Consider the following 9122-nt stretch of genomic DNA (forward strand, 5'->3'; position numbering starts at 1 on the left):
ACTGTCAATAGCTCTGTGATGTATTCTGTGCTGGAGTGGAGCAAAGTGGAACAGTTTACATCACTGTCTGTCTTTACCCCCAACCTGCAGAATTCCTGAAACATTCACACTAACATCCTTAAATCTGGAGAGAAACAAAATGAATGTTTTTCCTCTATTGACTGGTATAGACAATTTAACAATCTCAGAAGAAAGAGCAAATATCAGATTTTTTTTTTTTTAATTCAGCTGGCTCCTTTTCCCCTAGGCTTCAGAAAAGCAAATAGAAACAAATAGATCCACAGGCCAGGTGCAGTGGCTCATGGCTGGGAGACCAAGATGGGTGGATTGCTTGAGCCGAGGAGTTCAAGACCAGCCTAGGCAACAAGGTGAAATTCCATCTCTACAAAAAAAAAATTAGCCAGGCATGGTGGCATGCACCTGTAGGCCCAGCTACTTGGGATGCTGAGACAGCAGGATCGCTTGAGCCCAGGAGGTTGAGGCTGCAGTGAGTCAAGATTGCATCACTGCAGGTGACAGAGCAAGACCCTGCCTCAAAAAAAAAAAAAAAAAAAAACCCAGCTCCAAACTGTATCTTGAAGAAAAATATAAACTGGTTTCAGATACAGTAGAAAGCTGTAAAGTCATCCATTCTATAAGACTAACAGAATGTTTTCTTTTGCCAATGTTAAGCATGAGCAAAATAAAAAAGCATGCAGACAAACAGTAGTGGTTTTAAAATTTTAATGTGCTTAAAAATCACTGGGACAAATTTCTGGATCCCACTCCTAATGGTTCTGATTTAGTTGATCTGAAATGGTACCAGGTAATTTGCATTTCAAACAAGCTTCAAAATAATTCTTTTTTTTAAAATTTATTTTTTTATTGATAATTCTTGGGTGTTTCTCACAGAGGGGGATTTGGCAGGGTCATGGGACAATAGTGGAGGGAAGGTCAGCAGATAAACAAGTGAACAAAGGTCTCTGGTTTTCCTAGGCAGAGGACCCTGCGGCCTTCCGCAGTGTTTGTGTCCCTGGTTGCTTGAGATTAGGGAGTGGTGATGACTCTTAACGAGCATGCTGCCTTCAAGCGTCTGTTTAACAAAGCACATCTTGCACCGCCCTTAATCCATTTAACCCTGAGTGGACACAGCACATGTTTCAGAGAGCACAGGGTTGGGGGTAAGGTCACAGATCAACAGGATCCCAAGGCAGAAGAATTTTTCTTAGTACAGAACAAAATGAAAAGTCTCCTATGTCTACTTCTTTCTACACAGACACGGCAACCATCCGATTTCTCAATCTTTTACCCACCTTTCCCGCCTTTCTATTCCACAAAGCCGCCATTGTCATCTTGGCCCGTTCTCAATGAGCTGTTGGGCACACCTCCCAGACGGGGTGGTGGCTGGGCAGAGGCGCCCCTCACCTCCCGGACGGGGCGGCTGGCCGGGCAGGGGGCTGACCCCCCCACCTCCCTCCCGGACGGGGTGGCTGGCCGGGCAGAGGGGCTCTTCACTTCCCAGTAGGGGCGGCCGGGCAGAGGTGCCCCTCACCTCCCGGACAGGACGGCTGGCCGGGCGGGGGGCTGACCCCCCCACCTCCCTCCCGGACGGGGCGGCTGGCTGGGCAGAGGGGCTCCTCACTTCCCATTAGGGGTGGCCGGGCAGAGGCAAAATAATTCTAATACTGTTAGTCTGTGGTGTATACCAGGAGTCCCCAGTCCTTGGGCCATGGACTGGTGGTGGTCTGTGGCCTCTTAGAAAACCAGCCGCACACCAGCAGGTGAGTGGCAGGCAAGCAAGCATTACCTCCTGAGCTTTGCCTCCTGTCAGACCAGTGCATTAGATTCTCATAGGAGCCCGAATCCTATTGTGAACAGTGCCTGCGAGGGATCTAGGTTGTGCGCTCCTTATGAGAATCCTAATACCTGATGATCTGAGGTGGAACCTAATACCTGATGATCTGAGTTTCATCCCAAAACCATCCCCCCAACCCCCTGTCCGTTTATGGAAAATTTGTCTTCCACAAAAGCAGTCCCTGGTGCCAGAAAAGGTTGGGGACCGCTGGTCTACACTGAGTAGCGCCATACCACAGAGCAGAATGCAGAAGATTCATCCTAGATGCATCCTAGATGCGTCACGTGTAGAATGACTTAACACAAATTCAGCAAAATGGGAGCTCAGGAGATAAAAAGAATGATATGAGAGGGAGATTATGTTTCTAAGAAAACACTGACTTAATTGTCCCAGTCTTATCAATGCAACACATCCTTTCTTGTTATCACTTTACAACCTTTTGCATGAATTTCTTTTAGAAGGAAGTATTAAATCTTTGAGTATAATATAAAATAACTGGTTTGAATTGCCAGATTTTCTCAGTGCAAACCAGGCAATAGCATACCTACATTATCCTTAATTTACAGTGACAACTGATTTTGATTTTCACATTAAGCAAAAATCTATGTAAATTCTTGTAATTCTGAGTAGAGAAAAATTTACATATTTAGCTTTATTAGAGTAATTAACCATAATAGAACTGTTTAAATTGCCAGGGAAACCCAATCTACTATTTTATCCCCACCAGCCCCCCTAGAAGGATTAATTAGTTCATGTAACTGAGAAAGTCCAATGTAGAATTGGCTTCAGGGATTCAAATGAGAGAATCAGAACTCTCCTCTAAATCGGCCTCATTTTCTCCATGAGAGAAATTATAATTAGGGAAGAGAGTTGGGGTAGGGGGTGAGAAGGGGAGATGATGAGGAGGGGAAAGGAAGAAGGAGAGCATGGATCAAAGTCCCAGAAAAGTACTCTGGTCCAACTTGTGTGTCACATTTCCTATCTTGGAACTTTCTCACTTGATATCTACTCCCTGATCATTTTGTCATCTGTTAATCCCTTTTTCCTTTATTGACCCCTTCCACCCTTTATTGACCTCCTCCTCATTCAGGGTTATAATTGTTTAAGACAAGCCTATTGCTTTGTGGTTACAGGCTGCTCAGATCAAGTACTGCTCAGATCAGGTAGCTATTTAACCTGTTTGAGAGTTGTCTAGAATGGATGGAGCCAGCACTTGATTGCTTGGTTAAGAAACAAAAATATTAAGGCCTCGGGAGGTTGCTACCAACACTCCCTTGGGCCACTGGCCATACTCATCTGTTTTGTGTACTAACAACTCTTACAAGAGGAAAAAAACCATTACAGCTCCTTTATTACTCTGGAGTTGCTAAGAGCAGATCTGTTTGAAAGAAAGTGTGCCATTGACATTTTTCCCTAAGCGTTGTAAAAAATAGTATTAGAAAATGCTGCTGAATTTTGTCTTTTAACAGCTCATAAAATCTAGGAATAAAATTATTTTTTAATATATTAAAATACATAGTGTATATAAGCAACAGGTGACTCATAAATGTGATTCTTCCAGTAAAATTGTGTTTTATACAGATATATAGAAATTTGGTGTTGAGATCTACTTCAGTACTTGAATTTTCAAATTAAAAAAAAGGCCAAGAGAGGTTAAATGTCTTGCCCTGGTTATATAGCTTATGGCAACAAAACAAAACCAAACAAACCCTACACCCTTGGCGGGGCTTGGGGAAAGCAGAATAACAGCAGAGGACTTTGTCAGAAATTAGGTGGGAAGAGAGAAGACAGTAACAAGGCAATTCTACAAATTTAATCTCAATTTCACTTCACATGTACGCTTTAGCTAAGATGGGCTGAAATTTTTCAAATAAACTAAAAAAGGCAGGTGTATGTGTGTGCAAGATACATCAGAGGAAGGCAAGTTTACATAATAATTTCTTATCCTAATATAACGAAATTCAGGTTTCAGATTGACTGGATCAATTTCCCCACTTGGAAAGATCCTTCCCCGAAAGCAGGTTTATAAATTGCAGTTCTTCAGACGACTCATCCTGTTCACTGATTACGTGATGAGAATTGAAAACACACAGAGATTACTAGCTATGTGTCCCAGGCAAGATGGCTACCTCACGTGTAAGGTAAGTTTAAAAACAGCACACCTGGCCGGGCTCAGTGGCTCACGTCTGTAATCCCAGCACTTTGGGAGGCTGAGGTGGGTGGATCACCTGAGGTCAGGAGTTCAAGACCAGCCTGGCCAACAAGGTGAAACCCCATCTCTACTAAAAATACAAAAATTAGCCAGGCGTGGGAGCGCATGCCTTGTAGTCCCAGCTGAGGCTGAGGCAGGAGAATTGCTTGAACCGGGAGGCAGAGGTTGCAGTGAGCCAAGATCGTGCCACTGCACTCCAGCCTGGGCGACAGAGCAAGACTCCATCTCAAAAAAAAAAAACAACAAAAAAAAACCAGCACACCTGCTTCTCAGGTGCAGTTTGGATCACATGTTTTCTCAACGCTCTTGCCATTTTAATTTGGTGAAATGCTGTGTTCAACTGGATCTCAACTTTGCTGAAGCACTGGCCTGCCTGGGACCATGGCCTAATGTGGCCCATTGCAAAACACAATTTTGTTGATGTCTCATTTTAAAATTCATGCCAAAAATCATTTTATTTCAAATTGTTCATTGCTGGGTTTAATATAAAAATGTTGTTTTATTGTTCTTAACTCCCTAAATCTTTAAGCAAAATGGATGCTTGGGAAATTTGTTTCTCTTGAGGCTGCGTGTAACCCCGGCATCTTATTCCCCATGGGTTTGGAGGAATGCGTGGAGGAATGTGTGTGTGTATGTGTGGACAGCATCTTAAGAAATAAGGTGATCATTATAGAGTCATCTTCTTCAAATTTGTATAAGTTTTCTAGATAATGTGTAGTACAGCCTTCTGCTTAAGGATTATTGCAGTAACATAAGCCAGGCACAGTGGCTCACGCCTGTAATCCCAGCACTTTGGGAGGCCGAGGCAGGCGGATCATGAGGTCAGGAGATCAAGACCATCCTGGCTAACACGGTGAAACCCCGTCTCTACCAAAAATACAAAAAATTAGCCGGATGTGGTGGCAGGCGCCTGTAGTCCCAGCTACTCGGGAGGCTAAGGCAGGAGAATGGCATGAACCCAGGAGGCAGAGCTTGCAGTGAGCCGAGATCGTGCCACTGCACTCCAGCCTGGGCGACAGGGCAAGACTCCGTCTCAAAAAAAAAAAAAAAAAGGATTATTGCAGTAACAGAAGAAGATGTGTTTCCGGAGCTTTGTATCCAGAAAATGCATGTGGGAAGATTATACGGAAAATGAAGATAATGAGTTTTAAAATAATACACAAAGTTACAGTACCAGAAAAGCAGTTAAATACCGTACAAAGTAATGAGAAACATGCTGAAAACAGTCTTGAGGAAGGCTAAAATTGTGGTTCCATACGTTGACTGACTGAATGAATATGGTTAAGGCAGTGGTTCTCAACCGGGGTTTTACTCTCCAGGCTCATGCAGAGTGGCCTCTTTGGGTCCTGTAATGGTCCTGTTCTTAACCACCACCGCTAGCTGGGGCCTGGGGTGGAAGAGTCTTATCCTAATTGGTCCCCAGACGGGGAGAGGGCAGTGCTTGTTTCCTAGCCACTCTGAAAGGCTGAAAGCTGTTAAGGAGGCTTAGTGTCATTTCAAGCAGTCTTCCTTGCCTCTGTGAGTAGTTTTTCCATATTTATGCTTAAAACAAACAGAGGAAGCTTTTCATTCCAATAATGAAATAAAAGGCTAAATTCAAGGTAACAAACGTTTTAGTGGGAAAGATTGTCAAGGATAACAAACCAACAAAGGGAAATATCTCTTATTAGCTCTTTTCTTCTTTTGATTAGAGAAAAAAGCCAAAGAACTACTTTTGGGGCTTTAAGTGGCTAGTGGACTATCCCAGAGGACACAAAGAAAGAGGGTTCTCAGTGTTTCTAGGGCACTTCCTGTTTTCTTTGAACTTGTGTGGGAATGTGAACTGTGGTGAGAGGCAGCTTTGAAATGTGACCAAAAAAAAAAAAAAAAAAAGACTGGTTTTAGTGTAGTTTATTTATTTTCTTTCAAAGCATTTGTGTTAATGAGTTGGATGGTAAGAGGTGATTAACCTTCCAGATCAGTAGATTTCAGAAATGTCTTCCAACAGTGAAAATAACTTGTGTTAATCCTCCAAGCTTTCACCTTCACTTAGGCTGACTGAGGGGTGGGAAATAGCTTTGGAATATTTACTGAGGACCAGGCAGATTTACAGTTTGAAAGTCAATCCTATTTAATTTTCCAACTTCTCCAGAATATTGTTTCCATTTAGCTTCTTGAGAGCATTTCTGGAGGGATTGCTATGTGCTAGGTACCGTGGGGGGTAACAGTTGTGAAGATGTGTGGCACAATTCCTGCATTCAAAGTGCATATGGTATAGCAGAGGAGAGAATCACAAAAATCTTACAGCAAAACGATAAGAAGCCTCATGAGGCCTATAGGAGCAGAAGGGAGCATTGGTTCTAGATGCTTGAGTATATAATTTTCCATAAATGGGGGCAGTGCACAGGAGAAGCAGCACTTCAAGGATGAGAAAGCAGAAGCACAGGGTTTCTGTGATAATTCCTATAGGGAAGGTGGCTGGACCGTAGTATATATTGGTGCGGGTGGAGGGAGATATGCTGGGAAACAGCCTGCGGGCATTGACTGCTGAGGTGAGGAATTGGACTACTTTCTATAGATGATAGCCAAGGAGAGTTTCTGAGTTGATGAGCCATCAGATCAGATCTGGCTTTTAGGGGTGAATCTGTCTGCACTGAGGCTATGGTGGGCGGAGAGGAGGATGAAGAGGTAGAGGTTCTAACAAAAGCACTGTGGGCACTTTCAGCATCGCACTCCAGACATCTTTGGCCTTGGATTAATAATTTATAAGTAATATATTCAATTTAAAAATTAATGTCAACTTTTGTGGTTACATTCCCCTTCTATCCTCTGAGTTTTCTTTTGTCATGCTGAAACCTATACTCCATTAGAATTATCCTTCTTAAATCTAGTCTCATCTTCCCAATTTAGCTTTTAAACTTTGGGTAACATTTACATTTTTTTGTCGTCTATTTTCTGCTCATTGGCTAAGGAGCCTTTTTCCTGCCCTGAGAATATAAGATTCATTGCAATTAAAGAGCCTAGTGGCTTAATGTGATTATTCTTTCTTGTTTTTCTGAGAAGTATCCTTGTGTTTTGTGGACCAGTCAATCCTGACTTTGATCTCTAGGGACAATACACTGTGAGTATTTATTTCAGGAAGGACACTGATCCTAGATATTCACTTAGAGGATGAATTTTGCTCATACCAAGGAAAATTGTAAGGTAGAATTTTTTTTTTTTTTTTTTTGAGACGGAGTTTCACTCTTGTTGCCCAGGCTGAAGTACAATGGCGCGATCTCGGCTCACTGCAACCTCCGGCTCCCAGGTTCAAGCGATTCTCCTGCCTCAACCTCCCGAGTAGTTGGGATTACAAGCATGCACCACCATGCCCGGCTAATTTTTTGTATTTTTAGTATAGATGGGGGTTTCTCCATATTGGTCAGGCTGGGCTCGAACTCCCAACCTCAGGTGATCTGCCAAGCCCAGTCTCCCAAAGTGCTGGGATTACAAGCGTGAGCCACAGCGCCCAGCCTGTATGATAGAAATTAAACTGATTACCCTTGTGAACTGAATGAGAACCTCCAAATTCTCATTCAATACAAGCATGAGTAGGACCTAGACATCTTATCTTGCTGAAATCTGGCAAGGCATACGGGCTGCCTGGTATACAATATATAGGATGCTCCCTCCCACCCCAGCCAAGATGGCATGATGCACTTACTTGTCCTTCTCTGGGAAGATAATGAGCAGTGACGGCAGATTTCTCAAGGGTCCCTTATGATGGAGTTGCAATTCCCCATTCTTTTTCCCTTCTCAGAAATTTCTGAAACTCATTTAGTTAAAAGATTAAAGAAACACATTGCAAAGGGACTTGAAGTAATTGGGACCCGACTCACCTTCCTGATATAAATAACTAGAAGTAGACAAAATATGTGAAACAACTACTCTCAGAAATTGGACAACAGACAGTGCAGGGCCTTGATCCCCAAGAGAAAGATAAATAGCAAGGAACTACACAAAATGTTTCGAGGAAGCTGTATTAATTAGGTAGGGCTGTCATAACAAAATACCACCGATTGGGTGGCTTAAACAACAGAAACTTATTTTCTCATAGTTCTGACAGCCAGAAGCCCAAGATCAAGGTGTTGTCAGGGTTCGTTTCTTTTTAATTTTTTAATTTTAAAAAATTTTTGTGACAGAGTCTTGCTCTATCGCCCAGGCTGGAGTGCAGTGGTGTGATCATAGGTCATTGTAGCCTTAATCTCCTGAGCTCAAGTGATCCTCCTGCCTCAGCCTCCCAAGTAGCAGGGACTACAGGTGTGTGCCACCACCTGCCTAATTTTTTTGATTTTTAATAGAGGCGAGGTCTTGCTATGTTGCCTAGGCTGGTCTTGAGCTCCTAAGATCAAGCATTCCTCCTGCCTTGGCCTTCCAAAGTGCTGGGATTGTAGGTGTGAGCCACTGCACCTGGCCAGAGTTGGTTTCTGGTATGGCCTCTCTAATTTTTGTAGAGACGGGGTCTTGCTATGTTGCCCAGACTAGCCTCAAACTCCTGGCCTCAGGTGATCTGTTTTGGCTTCCTGAAGTGCTGGGATTACAGGTGTGAGCGACCGAGCCTGGCCAAGGGACACTTTTTAGACTAAGGTACAGAGAGGGGGATCCCAAGCACAATACAGTCATCTCACTATTGGAGTTCAAGAAGGTGATTTAGAATTGGCAGGGCAGACAACTGTAGAGAACAGAGCTATGCAGAGAAGGAACTCCAGAAGTCCACACAGGAGTTTGAGTATTGCTGAAATTCCATGAGCTAGGCACACTTTGCCCTATGCATCTCTTCCACCTGGCTGTTCCTGAGTTGTATACTTTATAATAAACCAGAACATTTTAAGTAAAGTGTATCCCTGAGTTTGTGAGCCATTCTAGCAAATTATTGAACTTGAGGGTTGTGGGAACCCCCGATTTATGTCTGATTGGTCAAAAGTATGGGTGGTCCAGGACCTGCAACTGGTGTCTGAAGTGGGAACAGACTTGTGGAACCGAACACTTAACTTGTGGGATCTGACACTAACTCCAGGTAGATAGTGTTATTAATAGAAATGAATGGAATGTCAGGAC

This window comes from Pan paniscus, chromosome 2, assembly GCF_029289425.2.
Source record: "Pan paniscus chromosome 2, NHGRI_mPanPan1-v2.0_pri, whole genome shotgun sequence".
NCBI classification, from domain to species: Eukaryota; Metazoa; Chordata; class Mammalia; order Primates; family Hominidae; genus Pan; species Pan paniscus.